Source organism: Eptatretus burgeri, chromosome 18, assembly GCF_056783735.1.
Source record: "Eptatretus burgeri isolate ZD-2024b chromosome 18, Ebu_testis_v1, whole genome shotgun sequence".
Classification (NCBI taxonomy): domain Eukaryota; kingdom Metazoa; phylum Chordata; class Myxini; order Myxiniformes; family Myxinidae; genus Eptatretus; species Eptatretus burgeri.
The window spans coordinates 18,217,606-18,243,592 of NC_140978.1; the positions used below are offsets into that span (position 1 = coordinate 18,217,606).

General features: G+C 37.8%; 1 pseudogene; it reads right to left on the reverse strand.

Moving 5' to 3' along the window:
• Positions 1-1,715: 1,715 nt before the first annotated feature.
• LOC147008662 (general transcription factor II-I repeat domain-containing protein 2A-like) overlaps positions 1,716-25,987 on the reverse strand; it is a 33,254-nt pseudogene continuing 8,982 nt past the window's right edge.

Sequence of the window (25,987 nt, forward strand, 5' to 3'; positions counted from 1 at the left end):
ACTCAATGCATTATTCTTATCAGTCGCAGTATCACCATCTGTTTTTTTTTTTTAAATGATCCACAGATATCGTGGCTTTCCTTCCAGAACACCCAAATTCCACGTGTAAGTGGTTTGGTTTAGTTTAACGTGTTCACATCTTCTTTTGAGGTATGATACACTGAGTGGTTTCTTTGAGTTGTCTTCTGTTCAACATCTCTTCTCTTTTAAGATTAGGAGTATATTCACTAATATACCAAGTCATTTCATCAATTACAAATTTAGTCTGAGCACGAAAAGCACTACCAACACCAAAAAGTAATCTATTTTCATTATCATTCCTTTGTGGTTCAAATCTAATTTTAAGACCATACAAAACTTTATCATGATCACAAAATCCATATATACTTTTAAGAGGAACTGCAACAGTAAAACTATTAACTGCTTTTGTATCATCATTATGCATTCCTTTCCTTTGAGTATATCCAGGGTCTGTGTTTGTTCCCGTTGACATATCAGGAATAAAACCTTTGACAGCCCCCTTTCCCATTCTATCACCGAATGAATATAGTGTAAATTTCATCATTTCAGATACAGCAGAGACATAATCAACCGCTTCAACTTCTTGTGTTCCAATGTTCAAATGAACACTATCAAACATTTAACAGAAGAAATCATTTACAAGTGTAGCATTTGTGTTATTCCCAACCTTAGTGAATGTAAATTTACACAACAAGAAACTTTCAGATAGATTCAAATAAGTTTGTTGATTATATATTTCTAAACTTTTTGTACCATTTGCATTCCAGTCTGTTCCAGTTATTGCATTTACCTTGAAGTAATCATCTTTTTTAGTGGAGTTTGAGATGATAATAGTATCATCCAAATCATAGATACTATCAATTGCTTCCATACTTGTATTTATTTCGGAAAAATGATGTTAAAACTTTTGAAACCCTGACCCAAGTATTTGAATTATTTTCTGTCGTTCTTGGGGAGACAACTGAGTTTTGCCTTTCTTAATTTCTTTTATTGCTTGTTATTTATGAGATTCCTTTTGGGCATCTTTCCAGCTCTTTCCAGCACCTGCTACATTTCCCACAGCAGAAGCAGTTGAACCAATTAGGTCTTTATGTTTAAGAATAGTTGAACTGATACCCATTAGAGCAATGGTGTCAAACTCATTTTTACCGAGGGCCACATCAGCATTGTGGTTGCCCTCAAAGGGCCAGTTGTAACTGATAAGACAGTATAAATGTAATGTAAAATAAATGTAACTGCTCGTTAAAATGTTAGTAAGTAACCGTTTATTACTTATTCAAGTGACAAATAACAAGATATGCATTTGCATAGATGTAAAAAATATGTTTATCAGGTTAAGAAACCAACATTACTGCATCAATCAACGATCAAACTATTCAAGTAAGTAAAGAAAAATATAACCAAACAAGTTATGCCATTAACTTTTAACATCAAGCGTCGAGAGGGGCAGAACTACAGCACAACCAACAATTGTGAGCTTCTAAGAACATGCGTGACAGATGTAGCATTTTACAAAAACAAATGGATGCACACAGCCTTGCAGAGAGCGTACACACATCCAACTAATAAGAGATGGTTTGATTACAGTAAACTTTTGTCTGCATGAACACAAAAACCTGCAAACACAGTGAATACATTGCTACACATACAAAGTAGTAGATGTATTTAACTAAAAATAACAAAATAAGGGTCGTCTCAGTTCACACCTATATGGTCAAGTTGATGAGGTGATGCTGTCTGTCCTTGAACACACCCAGTAGATCCCTCCTCAACCTGAGACAACATCTCACACACCATCCTCATTCATTGATCATGTTCTGAAAATAACAAACACAGAACAAAATGTAAGCACAATCATTAAATTGCACACATATGCAACTGTTCTTATTAATGGTTAAGACACATTTGATTATATTTTTAATTCAGGTTATTAAAATGCTTACCGATGTGTTTTCTGGCCGGATGTCTGACACCGTTTTCCCGTGGCTAGTGTGTCAATGTCTGGTTTTAGGTCTTGTGCTGAGGCAATCATTAAAACAGCGTGGAGGTTGCCATCGTTGATGCATGATCTGTGCTTGGTCTTGTTTATATTCATTATTGAGAACATCTGTTCGCACAGATAGGTGCTCCCAAACATGGACAGAACACGAGCAGCATGAAGTCCGAGCTGTGGCATCAAACCAGGGGACAGCAGACGGTAAAAGTCCTCAATTGCAGCATCCTGGAACTTTTCTCTCAGACCACTATCGCTTTGAAGCTCTATTAACTCCATCTGAAGGTGATGAGGTGCACTGCAGACGTCGGTGGTGAAAGGATTGGTAAAGATGGCAAAGCCTGAGTGCTGTGCTTTAAAGTCAGAGAAGCTCCGATCAAACTCATTCATCAACCGGCTCAGTTTGGTAGCCAACCGAGCACATGAAAAAGCACCTGGAACTGAGGCTGAGATGCTCTGCCAAACAGGAAAGTGGGCAAGATTAACTTGTTTCACTTGGGACTTCCAAAGGTCAAGTTTACGCTAGAAACCTGTGATCATGTTGGACATCTGCGTGATGACTTGTTTGCATCCCTGCAGTCTCTGATTGAGTTGGGCAAGATGCTCCATTATGTCACACAACATAGCAAAGTCACACAGCCAGTTTGGATCTGACAGTTCAGACAAGGGTTTTCCTTTACCTTGCATGAAAAGAGCAATTTCTTCCCTAAGCTCAAAAAAACGTTTGAGGACTTTGCTCCTACTCAGCCACCTTACTTCTGTATGGTACGGCACATCTCCATGCTCCGAGCCCACCTCCTGCAAGAAAAGCGGGAACTGTCAGTGATTCAGGCCACGTGCCCGAATGAAGTTCACTGTTTTCATAACTGTGGTCATGATATCATCCAGCTCCAGAACCTTTCCACAGAGAGCTTCTTGATGGATAATACAATGATACGTTACCAGAGGTGTGTGACAGTTACTTGTTTGCATTTTCTCCTTCATAAGTCCCAACAGGCCTTTTTTTCCTCCACACATTGCAGGTTCACCATCGTAGTTAGTCCCACCAACTTTTCCCACGGTAATTCACTTTTACTTACGGAATTCTCCACCACATCAAAAATGTCCCATCCCATTGTGGTCCCGTGCATGACAGCTACGTCCACGAGCTCCTCCGTGACAGAGAGGTCTGACTTCACGCCTCTAATAAAAATGGACAGCTGCGCTGTATCCGCGTTGTCTGTGCTTTCATCAACAGCTAATGAAAATGCCAGGTAACTGCATGTTTCTTCAGCCAGCTGTGTTGCCAGATTTCCCGCTAGTTCCTTAACTCGGTCCGTGATGGTGTTTCTTGACAAACTGACATTTTTAAAAGTTTGTATCTGGTCGGCGCATACTTGCTCATACACCTTCAGCATGCACTGCTTCAAAAATGCACCCTCTGAAAACGACTTTGAAGCTCGGGCAATTTCTTCAGCCACAATAAAGCCAGCTTCGTTTTTAGCTGTAGCGTTTGTGAACATATTCTGCTGCAATTGCAATCCGCCTTTTAATTCTTGAACAATATGCTGTTTTTCTTGGAAGATAAATTTGGCATATTTAGCTCCGTGTTTGGTGTCAAAATGCCGACAGATATCGCACTTTAACGACCGACACCGCCTCAAAACACAAAAGACATCCCGGTTTTTCTCCTTGAAGCACAAACATGCATTCACTTTCCCATCTTTTTTGAAACTGCCTTCCATCTGCATCAACTTTTGTTTTCCTAGACATTTTGGGATCAAAAGTAGATATTTCTCAATTCCACTTGCTGGGAAAATCGCCGACACTGATATGGATACACTGCTATCTCGAGGCGGGAAGCCATCACTTGGCGCATAACATAATCGAAATGCATTGTGGGAGATGTAGTTTATGGTCAATGCACACTGTAAAGCAGCATAGACTTATTTTAATACACCTTTTAAGCTCTCGCGGGCCACATAAAATGACGTGGCGGGCCACATTTGGCCCGCGGGCCTTGAGTTTGACACATGTGAATTAGAGTATCAATTATCCCATCTCCTCTAAATTGATGTCCGACACCCCTTTGTCTCTTAGGTTTATAGTATCCTCTACCAAGATACATACCTTCACCCTTGTAGTATGTGGAAAGGAACATCCCATCCCCTGTAATTATTTTATATTTTCCCAACTCGTGTTTCCTCACCATAACCATCGTATTTCTTTATTGGAAAAATTCACGGAGGTGAATTCTGATGGATTTAACTTCTCCATTAAAATAAATCATACGATTATCTTGGTCAATTATCCTAAAATTTACTCTGTGTATGGTTTTTCCTGACACAGGGAGATAAACCAAAATTTTGGGGTCCATATTGAATTTATAACCAATTGGGGTTGAGTGTGCGCTGAATGAAAATATTATATTTGTTTTTATTCCATCATTATAAGCACCATCAATCAAATCACAGTGAATTAATACCGAATTTATTCCTGAGGATATTTGAATGACATTATCACTGTAAAATGTCCCATTAGTTTCAATCTTTTTTGAGGAGAAACCCAATAACTCTCTAAATGAATTATCAATTGTGAAATCAACCTTGTAGTTTTTTTTAAGTTTAATTGATGATTTTGAAGTATGTTTTTGAATATCTATGACAATATTTTTTGGTTCATCACCCTGTTCTTTCATAATACGAGCAATTTCGGAAGATATTTGAGAAATCTCATATACTCCGGGTGAGATTGTTATCCTTTTGTATCCACTTCCCGGATTATTACTAAACTTGTCATTTTTCTCAGTTATATTAAATAAGGTATTGTAAGTGTCCATGGACAATAAAGATGCCTCATATTCTTTTGTTGGGTCAAGTTGTAGTGGGTATGGGAATGAAGATGTGTGGTCGCTTGTTGTGAAATTAAAACTCAGGATTGTGCTTCTCATCTTATTTAATATGAGATAAAATGTCTTTATACTGATATTTATTAATTATTTTCATGTTCATCAACTGATCTAAAATGGCTGATGCTTCATTAAAACAATTATTTCCAGCCTTCTTACTACCTAACAACAATAGCAGTCTATTAACTAATTGTGATGGGTCATTTGGAAGAAAACTAATACCTGAACCAAGCCTACTTAAAGCCTGAATAATGTGTTTCTCCTTCTCATTCTTGCTACATTTACCAGAACGATTAACCCTATAATTAACAGAGTTCAGTAGATCAAAAAATACTCTATCGGCATTATTTTTCATATCCAATGGTTTATCAAAATACTTTGTATCATCCCTCACAGTTGAAGTTTGTCTTCAATCTTTTGAGAGAAGAAACATTAATCTCGGAGTTATTTTAACAGGGGATTGAGCAGACCCCAAGAACCTTAATTCATCATTAAATATCAATAACTTTTCTTGAACAAGATTAAATATTGTTGGTTGTTCTGTTGAAATGAGTTCTGCTTGGTTTTTGATTCTGCTGAATATTCATTGTTTTGAAGAGCATTCACAATATAATCAGGGGGGGGGGGTGATTAATCTCTTCCATTTGTTGAAATAACCCTTCATCATATTCTAATTCTCCTATATTCTCTAATTCTTCCTCCGTCATTTGACTGAAATCTTTTATCATTTGAAGTTTTTTGGTAGTATATTCTATTGTGGTAACTGTGGAAACATCTATAATTTTTTCTTTGGAAGTTTTTAAAAGTGATTAAAAAAATTTCTCTTGTTTTCTTTTGAATGCTTCTTCACCCATTAGTTTCTGTCTGTGTTTCTTCTTTATGTCTTCCTGTTGTTTTCCAACTTTTGAAACCAACTCTTGATGTTCCTTAAAGCTTCTTGCTCTTTCTTACACATCCATTTATTTCTTGGAAAATATCATTTAATAACTCATCTTGTTTCACAACAATATATTTATATTTTTCAGTCGTGTGCTTCATGTAATCTGCAAATTCCTTTTTACTACAAAATGTAGAACAATTATCTCTCCAAAAATTGTTTATATCTATTGAATTTAACTTGAATAAAATAAAAGTATTAGCATTGTTTCTGATGGAACGACGAGGATGTTGAAAGTACGATTGACTAAGATAAATACAATTACAAGAACAATTTCTCCCTCTTGTGTGTTAGCTGTTCATTGCCGTTTGGTTTCTCTCATTAACACAACCATCAAAGATAATGAGGTTCTTTTTTGATTTATCCAAATCTTGGGGAGACAGTATATCATCCGTATTATCACTAAAAATACAAATTATCGTTTTTGATTTCTTTTTACATCTCAATGTATCACAAAATAGTTGTATTATATCTTCAATGTTTCAATCATTTCGGTATTTTTGAAGTTTAAATAAACCGATTATATCTTCTTTTTGAAGACCAGCATTAAGAGGAGTTGATACTCTGGTTGAAAACTCGACTTTGTGAAAATTATTAAATTATCATAATCTAAAAAGTTGGGAGTCAGGAACATCTTCAAAAGTAAGCAGGTTTTTCCGCATCCGCTTGAACCAACTATGAGACATCTTAATGAATTTTGAAAATTTTTATGATTGTTAAATTTTATCTTATTTTCCCAAATGGGTAAAAAAGTCATTTATATATTTCGAAAACAGGTTATTTAATTTATTATTGGCTTTTTCAGAAACTCGATATTTTATCCTAATTTCAGGTTTAATTTCAAGATAATCCATTATTTTATTCATACAATATCGTGTGTTGATATTTCCCTGAAAATGACAATCGTGAATAATATGTAACAACAATCATTTGAACATTTCTCGAATACGTTCAGTTTCTTCCCCTGTAAGGAAAGGTGTGTTATCACCCTCATACTTTACATTCATTTCTCAAATCAATCTTGTAAAGTAATTCATTTTTGGTGTAAATCTAAAATAATTATTTTCCTTTTTATATTTTTATTATCATTAATGAGATGATAATCACAGAATATACATTGTTTATAGGCTTTTGACTCTGTGTTTAATCCCACTATCACACGCAGGACAATTCTCAAATTTGTCATATGGAGAATCAGAGAATTCAAGAGGCTCAAAATCTAGCATATTTATGAAGTAAAACTTTACTTTAACTAAAATTCGTCTTCGGAATCATCTATAAAACTATCATAATCACTCTCATAATCTTCAAAATCTTCAGTTGAATATTGACTCATATTTAATGAGTAGAAACAACATTACCATTGATATCTATATACTTTTTTTCATTACCACATTCAACTACAACATTTTTTTATATTAAAGGTAATTTTAAAATGATCCTTAACTACGATTGAATGAAATGTCATTTCACCTGATATATATTAACATCCTTCATTTCATCAGGACTTACATCTTTAGGGTTGTTGAAAAAAAGACAAATTTCTCCTTGCATATTACAGATGGTCTTATCTTTTCTTTCGAAAGCTTCATCCATAATGTTTTTATTTTTTGATACTTTTTCTTGTTTCATTGCTTTTTCTAGTTTTGAATACATTACCAGAAGGAGAAGAGAACTTTTGTTGGAGATACTTTAATTAATGTTCATCCAGGTATAGTAAAAGCCCTTCCACTGAAGGAAATTGAAGACCTCATATTATTTACCATAATTGTTTTTATCCAATAGTTGTTATATTTATCTTTGTTCAATTTTCCATCCTTGACAAATTTCTCAGTATCTTTTACAAATGAAGAGATTGATTTAAACTTGTCTTTTGTGTCTTGAAACATTGTATTTATTAAGTGAAAAAAGTTGGAGGATAAAAAGGTTTTAAGCACAGTTTCACCTCTAAATTAAATGAAATTTTCATCAAGAAAAGTTTAGTTTAAGCAAACTTTTATTATATAAATATGGTGAATACAATGTACTGCGATGTTTGTAATCACGAATATAAATATTATAAAAAACACCTTCAAACCAACAAACACACATTTAATCTATTTCATCAAATATCTCCTCTTGAGTTGGAAAGAAAACATTGTGATATCTGCTCAAAGGATGTTTTGAAGAGAAGTTATAACAGACATTTTCAATCACAAAAACACAGGAAGAATTAGTTTAAAGTAAAGGGAGACTATTATATTGAAAACACTGATGGGGCATTTAAAGGGCATATAAAAACAAGAATTTTTCAATTTGGAGAACCCGGTCCATCATCAATTGCTGAATCAATTGAAATAGTGAAACCTGATGTTGAAAAGGTTATTAAAAAGACATTAAAAGAAATGAAAACTTTAAAGTTTTATATGGGAGTGAAAATGAATATGAAAAGACAAGATGAAGAACAAACTCCTTATTTGAGAACAGATCTTCATTTTTAGGTCATCTCTTCGAGCATGACCTAATAATATGGGTGTAGATGTCCTTCGATCTGTCCGAAAGTCCGTCCGTCCGTCCGTTGCGAAAATGACGATTTTCAAATTCTATCTCCTCCGCCATTTCTCAGGCGATCTCGAATTTGATTGTGGGATATGAATCCATGGGACAATATCTAAATTTTGATCAGCCCGGATTTTCGATATTCGCTTTCATTTTCGTGTCACGTGACTTCAAAGTTGGCAAAAAATGCGAAAATGACGATTTTCAAAATCTATCTCCTCCTACATTTCTCAAGCGATCTTGAATTTGATTATGGCATATAAATCTGCGGGGAAATATCTAAATTTTGTCAGGCCGGATTTTCGATATTCGCTTTCTTTTTCGCGTCACGTGACTTCAAAGTTTGCAAAAACTGCCCGACCTTCAGGAGGCTCTATATTTTCTCGCAGAGATGACCGTCACTCCCGCACGGGGGTAATTTTATAACATCATTTCATGATTTTTTGAATAGTGGGGTTTATGAAGAACTATCAAGACAAGAGGAGGATGTTGATAATACAGTGGTAGGAAGTGGATTTAATATTTTACAAATCATCTTTTTAGATATAAACGTTCTAAAATCAGACCCTCTTAAAGCTTCTTCTTATTTTGAATTACCAAAAGAAATAAAACTAAAGAAGGCAGTTGTTAATATTAAGAACAATGATGATAAATGTTTTCCCTGGTTTGTTCTTGCTCACTTACATCCTCCAAATTGTAATTCGGAAAGGGTAAAGCAATATATGAAATATGAGAATACCTTGGACATTAAAGATTTTAAATTCCCAATGCCACTAACAGATATTCCTAAATTTGAGAAAAAGAATAACCTTTCTATTAATGAATATGGATTAACTGGAGAGAATAAAGTTCAGGTATTAAAAATTTCAAATAACTATAAAAATGAAGAAACACACATTGATCTTTTATATTTTAGTGTTGGAAAGAATTCACATTATACATACATCAATAATTTATCAAGATTAATCTCTTCTCAAGTATTCATAACAGCAAACAAAATATATCCTTGCAACGATGTCTTAATTCATTTCATACAAAAGAACGATTAGAACAACATTCAAAATCTTGTAGTAATCATAAATCAGCTGTAATTACAATGCCTAAACCTGGTGAAAAGATTTCTTTTGAAGATTATAATAAATCTATCATGCACCCATTTGTGATATACGATGATTTTGAATGTATCCTAAAAAAATACACCTGTGCAGGAGTGACGGTCATCTATGCGAGAAACAATGTCAGCTGCTATGCAATGACACCATTCATTAACTTTTACCATGCCCAGTAGAGAATATATAGCCTCCTGAAGGTTGGGCAGTTTTTGCAAACTTTGAAGTCACGTGACGTGAAAACGAAAGTGAAATTCGAAAATCCGTCCCAAGCAAATTTAGATATTGTCCCATGCATTCATATGCCAGAATCAAATTCAAGATCGCTTGAGAAATGTAGGAGGAGATAGATTTTCAAAATCGTCATTTTCGCATTTTTTGCCAACTTTGAAGTCACGTGACACGAAAACGAAAGTGAATATCGAAAATCCGGCCCAAATAAATTTAGATATTGTCCCATAGATTCATATGCTACAATCAAATTCAAGATCCCTTGAGAAATGGCGGAGGAGATAGAATTTGAAAATCGTCATTTTCGCAACTTCAAAGGCCTCGTGACCTTGACCTTGACCTTCGGTGACCTTGAAAGTCATACCATTGTGTACGTCTGATCGACCTCTATCAGGATCACTAATGACCAGATCTCCCACTTCAACTTCATTGTGAACGGATGGACGGACGGACGGACGGATCGAAGGACATCGACACCCATATTATTAGGTCATGCTCGAAGAGATGACCTACCAAAGGTAAATAAAACAAATAAGCGAATCAATTTAAAAAATAGTAAGTTAGAGGATGCAAAGAAAAAATATAAATATCCTTGAATGGACAGAAAACTTTGATGGTTATCAATTGAAAAATGGAAAAATAATTTACTACAATCTCAAAATGATATGCAACTCAGGAGGTAGTCAGATGAGATCAATGGGAGAAGTATATCATTTCATAATGACACAACAGGGGTATCTTGAAAAATATAAAGATTCAAATGTTTTATTTTTAAATATTTTAGATGGGGATTGTTGTGCAAAGAAAATTAAACTATTGAAGGAATTTGAGAATGAACAAATCTCTATAGGTTCAATGAGTGAGCTAAACAATATGCATTGGTTATTTGAAAAAAAAGTGCCCCAAGGTTAAAAGGGGAGGCTATTAAAATCTCCATTCACTCACATGTTTTCGATATTTCTTTAGAATCACCTTTAACAAATCACAGTATATTCACCCAACTACTTTACTACTTGAACAAATCTTTATCAGTTCAATGAGTGAGCTAAACAATATGCATTGGTTATTTGAAAAAAAAGTTCCCCAAGGTTAAAAGGGGAGACAAATAAATATACCTTGGGATAAAAAGGGGGTTTATTTTTTCGGGAAAAAACATATGAATCGCTGAGAATCCCCCATTCATTAACATGGGGGAAAGTGAGCCAGAATCAGTATATTCTCTATACTCACCTTACTGCATTGGACAACATGGTGACAGGAATACTGCACTGCAAATGGTGGAGACTTGTAATACCCTCCTCCACATGGAGGGGGCACTAAACGATACTTATTTACATGGAGAATTTGCGTCCAACCCCCTCCCTCCAAAGACCACCAGCAAAGCTAACAAGTGAAATCCTTCAATACAGCGCATGTGGTGAAGCAAATGAGTCCACTAATGTTAAAATATGCAATTTATGCTTTTTCAGTTGAAAAACAATTAAAAAGCCTACTTAATATTTGAAATGTAAAAATTTTGTTATTATTGTGATAAGTACCTTGAGATATAACAGAAGGAATGAAATCGTTCGATACAGCATGGCAGGAGTCCGTAAAAGAATGATTGCATAAGAAGAACTTAGCTTTCAGCATTCGGCGATCGGCGTGAAATGCGATGGTGGGCGGAAGTGACGTCTTTCGTTCGTTCATACATGAGGGGTGCATTTCTTCGTTTTTTTTCCGTCAAGCAATAAATTAAATGGTTTTCACATATATAACACATTACTTTCACAAATTCGAGACAGCGTGGCAGGGGACCGCAAAAGAATGATAGCATAAGAAGAACTTAGCTTTCAGCATTCGGCGATCGGCGCGAAAGGCGATTGTGGGTGGAAGACATGTCTTTCGTTCGTTCGTACATGAGGGGGGAGCGTTTCTTCATTTTTTTCCGTCAAGCAATACATTAAATGGTTTTCCCATATATAGCACATTAGTTTCACAAATTTCCATTGAATTACTCGGGTATTTCCGTCAATTGTCGCCATTTCCATCGAGGTTACGCACTGCATCTACCGGACGGCCGTCATTGGCTGTCTTGAGGCACGTGGGGGGAAGGGGGAGGGGATGGGGGGACACCGGACCCACCGGAGACGTGGTAGACGATGCCGGGGACATTTCAAACTCGGTGCAATTGTATACAGCGCACGCGCTGTAAAAACACACCGGTACATTAATTGGGGTCATGCTGATCCTATCTGGATGAAATCAGCCCGTAACTGCAGGAGGAGTAGCATGACAAACAACTACAAATACTTGCACACAAACACCGGTCTGTGAATTACAGTAAGGATGTACCAAAGTTACTTGGCTGAACCTTCAACACGAAAAAGAAAAAAAACGACGACATGTGAACGTACCACAAAGAAGAAGATGTGTGCTGGACAATTGCAGTTACACGAAGTATTGGCTCTGCAAACTTATGATGTAACATATAACTAGGAACATGAAAGTACAGTAAATATTTTGTTAAGTTACAAACTCCTTATACCTGTCAAAATAGTTGTGGATCATTTTGATGCTTTCCTCTGCAGCACATGGCTGCAAGTGGCAGATTGGCTGAATATGGAAATGCAACAACATATGCAGATTAGGGAAGGAATTTGGAATTTTGGCACAGTGCCCACGATAGCTTGCCTACTCTTCCAGAAAGACACCATGGCATCCGTGACATCCTTGATATCTACCAACTAATGCTGGCAGATGGGACACGCAGTCAAACATCCATCCAAGGAAGCACACACATTGATGCATTGCCCTGCCTGCAAGACCCCATGATGACAGTTTGCAGTTGGACCAAGATTCAAACCCAGGCTTGATGGCTCAGAAGCGAGTTTGTGCACCCCTAGGCCATCCTTTCAACCCACAGCTGTATTGAGATGCTGCTACTGAGTTTATTTATGGATTTGATTTTGGTCCTTGGAGAGGTATGTTTTCAACATCTGTCATTCTGTGCAGTCAATTATAATTTGTGCATTTGTTTGTGACATATTTGGTGGCCCTCTTTCACACCGAGCTATTTGAATGATGTTCCATTTTCTCGCTTCGTGTATCGTTGTATTTCGATAGATTTTTACTTGTCCCTTTTCTATTGGTTTTCCTTGGACGAATGTGCACTTGGAACACTTATGTCAACCAAATTTAGTTTGAATGCTGTCGGAGTACCATTTCACTAATTTCAGTTGTTCTGCCAATTTCTTATCGTTCGGTGCTTTAAATCACCCGTGTTCAGCAGATATGTCACCCTTCCTGTTTATTTGGGCAGTATTCTCATGGATGTTTGGGTGGATACGTGTGTGTGTGTGTGTGTGTGTGTGTGTGTGTGTGTGTGTGTGTGTGTGTGTGTGTGTGTGTGTGTGTGTGTGTGTGTGTGTGTGTGTGTGTGTTGTTGTGTGTGTGTGTGCGCGCACGCGCGCGCACATGCACACATGCCAGTCAGTCAGTAAGTCTGCTCATGAATCAACTACATTGTGCCCCCAGATGGTATTGTTTAATATTTCAGCACCAGCTAAGCAGCTTTAAGCATAGTTCAACAAAGTTGCCTTATGTACTAAGAAAAAAATTTACATCCAATTTTACCATAAGTTGATTTTGTACATTGAATGTGGATTCATGTCAACATTATCTGCCTACATTGCTGAGTGTGTGTTCACTCACATAGCGTATGGTTTGTGGTGTGCTGCATGTCCTCCAGGCCTAATTGTCGTGCCCAACTGGCTTTCGGCCAAATTCAACATAGTTGCCAATATTAACTAAACATTTACATGTCTAATTTAACCATAATTTACTTTTTCTTTTTTTACCTTGATTGTGCATTCTGTCCGAGTTAAACATTATTCGTCCTGTGTTTTATAGTTTGTGTTATCTCTTTGCCATGTGTCTGTGCGAAGAAGACAGAACGTGGGGAAGATAGAACACAAATAGAACGTGGGGGATACGTTCCTGAAAAATGCCCTGAGTGGGGCATGTTGTTGTCAAGGACCATACTTTTTATCTTCACTTCTAATAAAGGAGGCATGTCGATTTGTGATGAATATCCTGTGACTTCCCATCTCACCTTTTCATGATAATTATTAGGCATATAGACTTTCATTAAATATGAGGCATACCGATGTATTACCAATGTATGTGAAACAGACAGACATACGCAGTAGATTCTAGAATACCCTCTCCCATCCCTTTGCGAAGCGAGTGAAACATTGTGATAAGGGACCCTCTTGTCAAATCCCTTTACTCATTAAAAGGTAAAGGTGAACCGAGCTATATGCAACACCGATCGTGAAAAGACCATTTCAGGTCAAGCAGCTGACAAGTGCTTTGGCACCATTGGTCAAAGTCAGGTGTGATTTTGAAGTCTCCCTTCAAAGGTAGTACGTTATCAGCCGGAGCTTTCAGACAAAATTAGATAGAAGCTGCAATGATTGCAGTTCGCATTAGCGAGAAATGTGCCAACCCAAAGCACCCTATCAATATCCCATAAAGGCAAGGCCATGAAGCAAGATAATTACATGCAGCAACCTCGGGGCAAATGCGGTGAAAGGCCTGAATAATTATCGTATCACACATCATATCGTAATTCCAGCAGCATATCAAAAATGCATTCCACCCAAACATTGCTACTTTGATGTATTTTGTGCGGTCGGCATCAGACGTTGTTCGATGATGAAAAAGGTGTTTAAAAAAAAAAATGCATTTCAAGTTTGTCGAGGTGATGGAATGAAAGAGGAAGGCAGCACTTTGAATTCAAAATATTGTCCTTGACAAGCAAATCTCGATTATACCTGATGGCATTTTTTAACGGCACGAGTGTTTCAGTCTCCAAATATCTTTATCCAGCAGTAAAAAGAAAAAGGAAACAGCAGGGCCATGGGTAATACATTTGATGAAACATTCATTTTGAAATGGTAAGTGCGATCCGCATGGTTAAAACAGAGCCATTTGATGAATGGAAATCGGATGAGAAGTAGAGAATGCAATATTGTACAGCATGTCGTGGTTTTATTCTCTGCTTTGGTTAATATTTCAAACTCATTGTGAAGTATATGAACTAATCATTTGCTTCACTGGCTGGTACTAATTCTTCAGGAGCCCCAATTATTTGCTCCTTCTTGTGGGCTACACCTGGTAAAGTTTTTGACCGTAGTCTTTCACGAACTGGCTGGTCAGGCCTGACATTAAGACCGAAGGTGATTTGGGAAGGAATTTGTAATGTGGTCTGGGTGCCGGCGACAGCTCACCTACTCTTCACAAATGACACCGTGGGATCTTTAACGTCCGCCTTTGCCGCCGGTGCTGGCAGACGGGTCCTTCGGCTTAGTATCCTTTGTGATTCAATTCTTTGCTTTTGTGTTCACACATGTTGTTCCATAATAAGTATTTTTTCTCCACTATTAATGAATGCATTTATTAATATTTCTAAAATAGTTTGTCATGTATTTTTACCCCACGCATACAAAGTTAAAAGCGGAGTTAAGCAATTGGTTCATGTCTGTCTTATCAGTCGATGAATCGTCAGTTTATGATTGAGGAACAACTTATTTTAAATTAATGTTATATTTTGAAAATGAATCGGAACATGAATCAGAAAACGAACCTGGAGTTCAGCACTACTTTGCTCTGAATTTGTCCCGATCGTAACATGCGTAATATTTTTACTCTGTCGGCCTGTCTGGCAGTCAAACAAAATTGAAAATCATTCCAAACAGGAAGTTTACTGATTTTAAGGACGTTATAATGGACACAAACAACATGGATGAATAAGTAATATAACATGTTGGAAAGGGTGATGTAATCGACACTGACTAAAACTGTGGTAAAAGCAGGAATTAATGTATTTATCTGCTTTTAAACCTCCTTTAAACTTTCATTCAAATTGAATTTTAGACTTGAATACTGTTTAACACAAATTTCCTCAATGATACTTCCAAGAACCTCCAGTTTTGCAGTACTTGGACGTGTTCTATAGGGCATGGTGTATGTAATAGGAGCTGTCACTCGGAAGTGAGCATGGCATGTGGGAGGGTGCAGTATCAGGGTGAAGTAGAGGCCGCTGATATGGCTATTTCTGATGCCGATTGACGCTGCATTTTATGGTGATCAAAAAGCCTCCATATCCTAAACTGTGGCTCAACGTCGTCTTATTACAGTGTGTAAGGGTGGTGTATAAGACTGCTTCAGTATCGCTAAACTTCCGGATTTTTTAAAACCATCTTTAAAATCATGCTTTTATTAAAATTGAAGTAAATACTGGAATTCTGTATCAGGTATCGTGTTCTATGAACTCTTAGTTTTACAATGAGAAACCTTCCAAACCCGCAATCCCTTTGCTGTACCACAAGTATATCGTTTATAAACATCGTCACATATCTTCATTGATCTCCAAGGATGGTCCAATCCTCCCCCAACACACTCATAATGAAAACGTTTCTGAGCACAGAATGAGCATTTTTAGGGAATAGGAGTTCAAAAAAGAATAAACAGTTCCAATCAAAAAGAATCTGCTGGGTTCATAAAACGTTTTATTGAAATAAATATATATAACACATCAAAACAGTCATTTTCAACATATTTTATCTTAATATTTCTGTCAACATTCTCATTATATTCCGGTAAAATAGTCTCGTGACAAGAATGAAGAACGTGTGGGAGTGATGTGGAGTGAGACATTATTAAAATTAATAATCAAAATGATCTCACCACTTCACGGGTCCTCTTTCTGTAAATCTTTCTACTCTCTGTTATCGATCGTCAGTTTCCTCCTGCACATGTTCTCCTTCACCCCTTTTGGCAATACTTCTCATCACTTGTTCAACCATGAGTTTTGACCTTGTGTAGACAATGTTCTTTTTCAAGCTTTGGAGCATTTACCATCGAATCAAATAATGGACTCTTAAGCTGGCCAGCTCCACTCTTGAGGGCTTTGGCCATGTGAATGCTGTACGATTTTGGTCAAAATCGCTGGGATATTGTCTAAGAATCACCTTATCATGTTAACCTCAATAAGCCATGTCATGTCGCCTCAGCACATGTCTCGCTTTGCCATTAAAATACTGTTAGGAGCAAGCATAACCTTGCCCAATAAGTCCCCTTACTTTGTTTGCTCCTTTGTCAAGCAATGTGATATTGCATGGTCGTGTGTGGCTTCTCACCTTTAACAAGTAAAATACTTGATTTTTGACTCGAATTATACCATCCTTAAAATAAAAATAAGTTATGATCTAGAAGCGTGACCACATGATATAATATTTCAAAGATATAATGTCAGGACAATTTTTGAGATGGACCAGCAACGGATGGAGGTTTCATACTTTCTTTCTGTCTCTCTAGAAATTGTACTTGGGAAACGCTACGAGTTTTTTTCCAGAGTAAACCTTTGCTTGAAATACCGTCTGCCACACTCTTTGGTATCATCATTCGGCATAACCCATCTTGGGTTGAGCATGTGTGCTGCCATTTCCTTGATCTGAGATCCCTATGTTCTTCCTCGCATTCCATAAAGAAAGTCAGATTACAAAGAATGAACATCTCACAACTGGAGGAGATGGCACAGGACATAGGAATAGCTTCTTGGTATTCTGATATACTGTATATGCCAATTGGGATTGCACCTCCTGCTTTAGCTGACATCCACCCATCTCCATCCCCATCGGGATGCACATGCTGATGATCGCAAAGTTACTCCACATATTTCATGCAAGTCTAAATCTTGTGGTAATCTATTTATTACCAAAGCACAAGAGGGTGAGTATGGAATGAGAGAATTAAAATTGTGAAAAGGAAGTGGATAGGGGCTGGGGTGACAAGAAAGACAAAGAAGGGTGGAGGAGTGAGAAGAGATGGCGAGGGGATGGAGTACGTGGAAGGTTGAAACCTCTGCATTATTTGTGGATGTACTAAATAGATAATTTATTTTTACTCCTCCACACTCTGATGTCCTTTCTCTTCATCTGTGAAATATATGACGGCGTCTATGCAATATCAGTTTGCAGTCATGAGTTGAGGAGAGAAGATAAAAGGATGAGGGAAGAACTTTCTTGTGTTTGATCTTTTCTCTATGTCTCCCGACATATAATGGACAAAAGCAGTTCCAAGCAGACCTAGTTGATCCAAGAAAACTCTTCAATCATGGAAATGAATAATCACTCAAACTTTTCTAATTTGCAAATCAAGCCGATACGAATTTATGTTACATCATTCAAAAGGTACTCATTGCATGAAAATAAATAAATAAAGAGAAATAATTTTTCAAGTTAATGTCCTTTCCAGACTGAACAGAATGTTTGTATTTTTGTGTTTATTTTTACATATCAGTACTTTTGCTATTGAATATTTATAGACACCTTTTTTTTTTTAGTTTTAAATCTTGGTTACACATCATGGCAGTGACAGCTCCCAGACACCTACTAAAGAGTAAGCAGTGATGAACAAATTCACCACAATAGTATGACTAACCATGGAGTTGAAATAATCCTCCAGTTTTATTCACATTCGTTGTAATATCATACATTGTTCATGAAATTTGAGGAGAGCCTGAAGGTACGTACATCTCCTCTGAGCTGTCTCACCTGAGTTTGAAACTTGACCCAGCTGTACACTGTCATTCTGGTGTTTCACACGTAGAGTGAGGCATTAATGTGTGTGTGTGTGACATCCCTTGGATGGAAGTTAAACTGGGCATCGGGTCTGCTCGAATCGGTTGGTAGTTGTTAAAAATCCCACACGTCCTTCATGAAGAGTGGGTGACTTATCGCCGGCAGCGCAGTGAAATGCCACATTCCTGCCAAAGTCATGTTTGGTCAGCTGGTTCGTTTTAGGCTTGGACCAAAAACGTTCCCTGGCCAAATGCACAATAAGGTGGGAATAATTTGGCACATCAAATAAGTAGTAGTCATAGATGTAAATAAATTTTTAATACTTTTTATCACCCCCTTGCAGGGGTGCCTGGCATTGCCTGGTGCTGTTCTAATCCTGTTGGCATTTTAGTGGGGCAACTTAGCTAAATATAGCATAACAATTGTGCATTTTGTGAGGAAAGCACCGACTTTGGCAGACCAGTAGCCTATCATATTATGAACAGATTTGGATATTGGGCCATCTCAAATTCAGCCGCTGATGGCTGTGGCAGCCATTTTCCACTGCCATCAAAAATTTTGAGATGACCCAATATCCAAATCTGTTCATAATATGATAGGCTAATAGTGTGCCAAATTTGGTGCTTTCCTCACAAAATGCACAATTGTTATGCTAAGTTGCCCCACTATTTTGAAGAAATTAAATTTGGGGTTATTTTTCCATTTTTTTGTGGGAGCCTAAAACACTTCCTTACACCCACAGTCATGTGGTCAGGGTTCATTTACTATTACCTTTCACATAGTTACAAAGGCTAAGGTACTATGGAATGATTTTAAATCAAAACAAAACAAAACAAAAAAATCCAAATTGTTTTTTTCAACATTTTCAAAAAAAAATTGGTCGAAAACATTTCCTGGCACTCATTGACAAATCTCTGAAAGTGTGAAGAAGATCCATTCTGCATCTCTGAAAAAAAAAAATGTTTTTTTTAATGCACACAGACAGACAAACAAACAAAAGCATCTCTTTTATAGTGTATATTTCAAGGTACGAAGCGATACCGGGCGTAGTGGTGTGCGCCTGTAATCCGGCTACTCGGAGGCTTGGGTTGGAGGATCACTTGAGGACGGGAGCTCTGCACTGGGCCGTGCTATGAGAGGGTGTAGGGCAGCCCGGAATCATGGTGAAACCCAATCCTTATCCCTGTGTCGTAAGAGGCGACCAGGGTTGTGTCAGGAAGGGCATCCGGTGTAAAACCTGTGCCAAATCAGAATGCGGATCATAACGGATGATCCGCTGTGGCGACCCCTAATGGGAGCAGCCGAAAGACGAACAACAACATTTCAAGGTACGAAGCTAAAATGCCTGAATGGATTTTCATATTTTCATGAAACGTTTCCATTGAAAGGAATTATTTATAAACATCTCCATTGCTGCAACATGCATAAAAAAATGTGAGAATTGGAGTCGTCTCAGTCTCTCAGCCGACTTTGTAGATTAATTTATTCGCAGATCCTTCAGCACTGTCACCTCAATCACGAGAGAAATCCTTGCGGGGATTTTTGTGAAATAAAAGGCCTCATTATCGGTCAGGTTTCTCATTCCATTCTCTGTAACATTCTCGAATTACTAATTGCTCTTCAGTTTAACCTTTAAAGATAGATTTATGAAAAATGTAATAAGGCTTTTTTTTGGGGGGGGGGGGGGGGGTTGAAGTGTTGAATTTGTGCTGTTTGAAGGATAACAGCATTAAAATGTTCAGTTAAGTTTGTTGTAGAAAACGATATGATTTTTTTTACCATTCATTTATATCACTCAATCACCGTTGATGTAGGACCTAGACTTATCGATCACGTTTGTTGTTCACTGAATGACCAATCTAGATTGTTGTAAGAGGACTACTGTTTATAGGGAAGTGCCAGCCAGATGGAGTGTTCACGGAGTCCATAAGGAGCCTGATAAAATGTCAGAGAGTAAAGCAGTCAACTTAAAAAAAACATCGGACTCTTAAAACTCCATAAGCTGTGCACCATCTTAATCTGTAGTAAATTAAGAAGAATGACGGCACTGTGGTCACAACCTTAGACACAATAATTCCCCATGACCCTGCCCCATCCCCTTCATGGGGAAGGGGGGAAGTGGAAGCGGTAAAGGAAATGAGTATACTGTTGGACCCCGACATTCGTGGGAGATACGTTCCTGAAAAATGCCGTGAATGTCGAATCCGCAAAAGTTGAGGCATTGTTTCAATGGGAAAAAGGGGATAGGTTCAGTGGTTCATGATTCATGAGGGAAAAATCAAAAATCCCATGAAAAACTGTGAATACACCTGCAAAAAAAACCCGCGAATACAGGAAGTACAGGATCGCGAATGTAGAAGCAGGTCATAAAAACCGTGAATACACCCGCAAAAAAAAACACGAATACGCCTGGAAAAACCGCAAAAACGTGAAAAACAAATACCCATCAATACGCAAAACACAGGGCCACAAATCTGTAAGCAGATCACATTTTATGAACCGCGAATATGCAGGTTCCACAAACAGCAGAATCATGAATGTCGGGGTGCGACAGTATTATATATTATGTCGGGAGCGAGGGTTTCTAGTATCTAAAATTAGCCAAAAATACGTGCAAACATCCTGAAAAGTTATTTTTGAACAAAAAGAATGCTTAGTATGTCCGTTTTAATGCACATTTTGGTTGACAATTGTTTTCTGAAAAATTGGCAACTTCACTTTCAGCCCCACAATTTCTCTATGTGACTTCAACTGTATTTTTTTTTCTTGCCACCCTTAAATTGACCTCCAAATGATAACGTGTTCAAATTTAATGAATAACATCTCTTTCCTCTCCTACTTTTGAAAATGTAACATTGAAGATTTACGTTTCAAGCAGTGTATAAATGCAATACAGTACCACCCTCTACAATTTTCCTCAATTTATTTTCCATCGTTTTCATAATGTAAGATGTTAATGCTAAAACTGTGACCTTTATTGAGGTAAACAAAAGTCATTGGTTCATAGCATAATGTAACGCGACTATGTAATGCACCCCACCCCCCCAACCCAACGCCCCAGTGTAATGCTCCATAGCTTTGGACATGCACCCCCCCCCCACTTCCGAGTGTTATGTATTATTTTTAACGTCCCCTATCCGTAAACAAATTACGGGCAGATGTGGTATCCTTTCCTTCACACTTTTAGTTGATTGTACATATGTTTTACATAGAACAAATAAATTATACACAAAAGTTGCTGGAGAAAACTTTCAAAAGGAACATGTAAATTGAGCAGACAACTTTCACCAAGTGGTGGTGCAGTTTTAATCATGAGTGAAGCGCATCTTACTCAGTTGCGGAAGAGGTAACGAAGGACATAAGTGGACCGCATCATGAGGAACAAAGCTGATGGAAATTGGATGATGTTTAACAAAATTACCAGAGCAACAGCTTTAGGGAGGTGCATACCGAGCGTGCTGACGGGCTTGATTCAAACTTACTAATAATTTATATTCCACACATGATTACATTTCCCAGGGTACCTCATCGTGAGTAACACTCGACCCAAACAAAGCCAATGTAAATCTAACGCAAAAAAATACCCCTGGGCAGTGTATATTCAGCAGAGGCCTACAGGCCTGATGTCTTTGGCCCACCAGAAAACCACAATGGTTGCCATATTATTTTGTTTGGGTGCCATGGTGGGTGTAGACAAATGTGGGTGGGGTCCGGCAGCTCTCTGATCAACGAGTGCACATTTCAAAAATGGATGTTTCCAGGTGGTGTTTGTCTCCAGACAGTGTTTATCTCCAGACGTGTCCAGGTGGTGTCTGCCTCTGGACGTGTCCGGGGGTTGTTTGTCTCCAGACAAGTTCAGGCGGTGTTTGGCTCCTGACTGTGTTTATCTCTGGACCTGTCTGGGTGTTGTTTGTTTCCAGGTGGTATTTATAGTATGTCCAGTAGAAAATGGATTTCAGACATATTTTGTTTCCATTTTCACTGTTATTCTTTGCAGAACTATTTTGATGTGACAGTTTGAATCATAATTAACGCTCCACCTCACACCTGCTTTCACTTCGCCTCACTACACGATGCCTTCCCTTGAACGGTTTCAGTGATCGTGTTGACTTGAAAAACTCAATCGAGACCCAGTTTAATCCAATGTGTATTTAAAAGCAGGGGAGGGAAGAATAGGGACCATGAAAACATTTTTTTTACTCTATTTACAATGGTGAAATACGCACCTTGAGTTTCATATGTGCAGGAATTCTTCATCAGAATAAGCCTTAATTGGGCCCACATGCACACCACAAGAGAAACAGCAGAAGATGAGCCAGGACTGAAAATGTATTTCAATTTTAGTCTTTTTTGGGACGTTGACTTTCCATTAGGATGGTGAACCTCCGCTTGTGAAAATAAGAGGTACAGCAAAATTTTGAAATATGTATGTCACTACTTATTAGCAGACAATGTTGTTTGAATTGTTGTTACATGTATACATTGTTATTGGCCCTTCCTTCACACAGTGGGAGATGGGGTTTTGCAATCACGTGTGTGTGTGCATGTGTGCGTGCGTGCGTGCACGCGTGAGCGTGTCTGTCCAGGCCATAACTTTTTTTTTTTCCATTTCAGCTTTTGTCATCAAATTTTCAACAAAGCCTTATTATGAGAACATGGAGAAGCCAAATTAATAATTTGCTAAAAAGGTAAAAGGTCAGCATCACATGAAATCATCAATTTACATCCAATTGACCTGAAATTTTAAGAATTTGCATATTGGGTCACTGAATCGGTTCACCAATCAAAAGCTAGAAACCGATTGTTTTTTTTAGTATCAAAAGGTCAAAGGTCAAGGTTTCATAAAATCGTCAATTTCCATCTGATTGATCTGAAATTTAGAGGTATTTGCATATATTGGGTCACTGAACTGGTTCAATCAAAGGCTCGAAGCAGATTGCCTCTTTTGATCAAAAGGTCAAAGTTGCATAAAGTCATCAATTTTCATCCAATTGACTTGATATTTAAACAAGATTTGTATGTTGTGTCATTGAATTGGTTAACTAAAAAATCATCACGATTGATTTTGTCGTTTTGACACGTAAACGGTTTCCATGACAACAGGGTTGTTTGGTATGCACGCAGCGGTTTATTAGCCCTTCCATGTTTATTTATTTATTTTTTTGTTAGCAGTTTTTTCATGTTTAGCATATGGAAGAAGAAGTCCAAACACAAAGCTGATGTGGATGGGCTTTGCATTTTCAGATGTTTCTAGTTTTTTTTATTAGTTTGAACCTACTTGTTATCATCAAATGTATATCTGGCCATGTGTAAGGCAAGTAGGGTTTGATGTCTCAACCAGCCAAATGTGCATGTGCAGTTAAAGCTCCGCCCCCCTGCCAGCCAAAGTAGTGAAGTGCCACCAGCTCATGTGAGATGAGAGGTGGCGATATTATAAGTGACATACGATGTAAAGTATTTTTCACAGGCAGAGCGAATCATCATTGTGTGTGCAATCCCTCAGATGGACATTAAATGGGAAATCCCATCTGATAGCATCAATTGGTGGATGTTAAAAATCCAAAGGTGTCTTCTATGAAGAGTAGGCGAGCTATCACTGGCACCATGGAACAAATTCCAAATTATAGCCCTTGCTTGCGTATGGCCAATATGGATTGCGCTAAAGTTTAATGTCCATGTTCTGCAGCCATGTGACTGCCTCAGGGGTGAGTTGGTGGAGTGTTAAATTTCCTCCCGATAACTTCCGCAAGGGACAGTGTGACATGATGTAATTCTAGCCCTGATTGACTGCTGGGAACGCAACAGCAAACAACCCAAGACTATGAATGTTCCTAATTTGAGAGTGATATTAAGTTCAACTGTTTACCTCCAGCCATTTCATTTTATTGCAAGTTAGGTTTTTTGTGGGACGTTGACCTTCCATTGCAATGTTGACCTTTCATTGGGACCTTGACCTACCGCATATGAAAAGAAAAGGTAGAGAAAATTTCGACGTATCAACTTCTTGGTAGACAATGTTGTAGGTATTGACTTCACAAAGAATTTTGTTTGTTTTTTTTGTTTTTTTACAAATAAATGCTTGGTAAGAACAGCCACAGCAGTTTAACAAAGAACAAAGCAAGTCATGTTTGGAAAGCCACGACTTTTGATGAAGTGTCGATCCCAAGCAACACTGAGAATGCTGCTGCAGATTAACAATGTTAACCGCAGATAAAATATCAATATTGTTCAAGAATTTTCGAGCTATGTGCTTTATCAAAAATTTCATCTGAAATGATAACAGTTTTACATTGTTGAATGTAAATCTGCACTGCAGTCTCCCTTAATCTGGAGATCACAGCAGGGGAAAAGCGATAAAATAACTCATTTTATATTATTATCTTCCACAGCAAAAATACCACACTTTCTACAAACAAGGAGCTGGCCAATCTTCAACCCCAATTACATTTAGATTCTCTGCCTGCCTCCAAGTGATTACCCCACGCACACAAAGCAAAAACTGCGGTTAAGCAATTGGTTCATGTCCGTCCGTCCGTCTGTCTGTAAATGACAGTTTATGTTCGAGGGACAATTTGTTTAAATTGAATGTTATATTTCGAACACGAATCGGAACATGAATTGGCAAACAAACTTGCCGTTCAACAGTATTTTGTCAGAAATTGGCCTGATCGCACAGGAGCAGAGGAGTGAGATATTTTTACTCTGTCTGCCTGGGAGACAAACAAAATTGAAAATCATTCTGAACAGGAAACTTACTGTTTTTAAGGATGTCATAAAGGACACAAACAACAGGCACGGATAACCCAATGTTACGTGTTAGATCGGATGGTGTAAAAGACACTGCGTCAACAGCGGTAAATTCTGGAACTAATTTATTTATACGACCTTTACAATCTTTATTTTATTTAAATTGAATTATACACTTGAACAATGGAGAACACAAATCACCTTCTTTACACTTTCAAGAACCCCCAGATTAGCAGCACTTAGACATATTGAATCGAGTGACGTATACGGGTGATGTGGAAGATTGCTTCAACAGCAATAAACTTTCAGAATATTTTTTAAACGATCTTTATGTAATGTACTCGATAGACAGTGATGAAGGCTCTGAAGTGGGAACAACAGGTTTAATTTGGACACGGTCACAACATGGCACAGCCTCGGAACATGGGCAGGTCAAATGAGGGACACAACCCTAACCCTAACCCTAACCATAACCCTAACAGCTTAACCACACCCTGGTGCACCCATGTATGCATACATAATAAAAAAACTACTGATACATCTCATCTGCCCCCCTTTTTTTTTTACAAATCAAGATGCTCAGGAGGCTTACAGACATGAGCTGATATTCAAAGGGCAAGTGGAGGGCTGTCCTTGCTTGCAACTGCTGTGGGCTTCTCAATAAGGGGTACATAGTCAGGAAGGAGTTCAGGTAGATTGACGGGTGACGAGCTTTCATGACCTGACGAGCTGAAGTCAGGTCAGGTTAGATCTGTGACCTGCTACAGGTACCATGTACTAACCTGTTCTAACCTGTTCCATGGTTCCATGGTCGAATTGTCGGTGACTAAACCGTCTCCTCCACCAGGTTTTCTGGTGAATAGGGTGTTTGAATATGGACACCCAGCAGCATTAAAA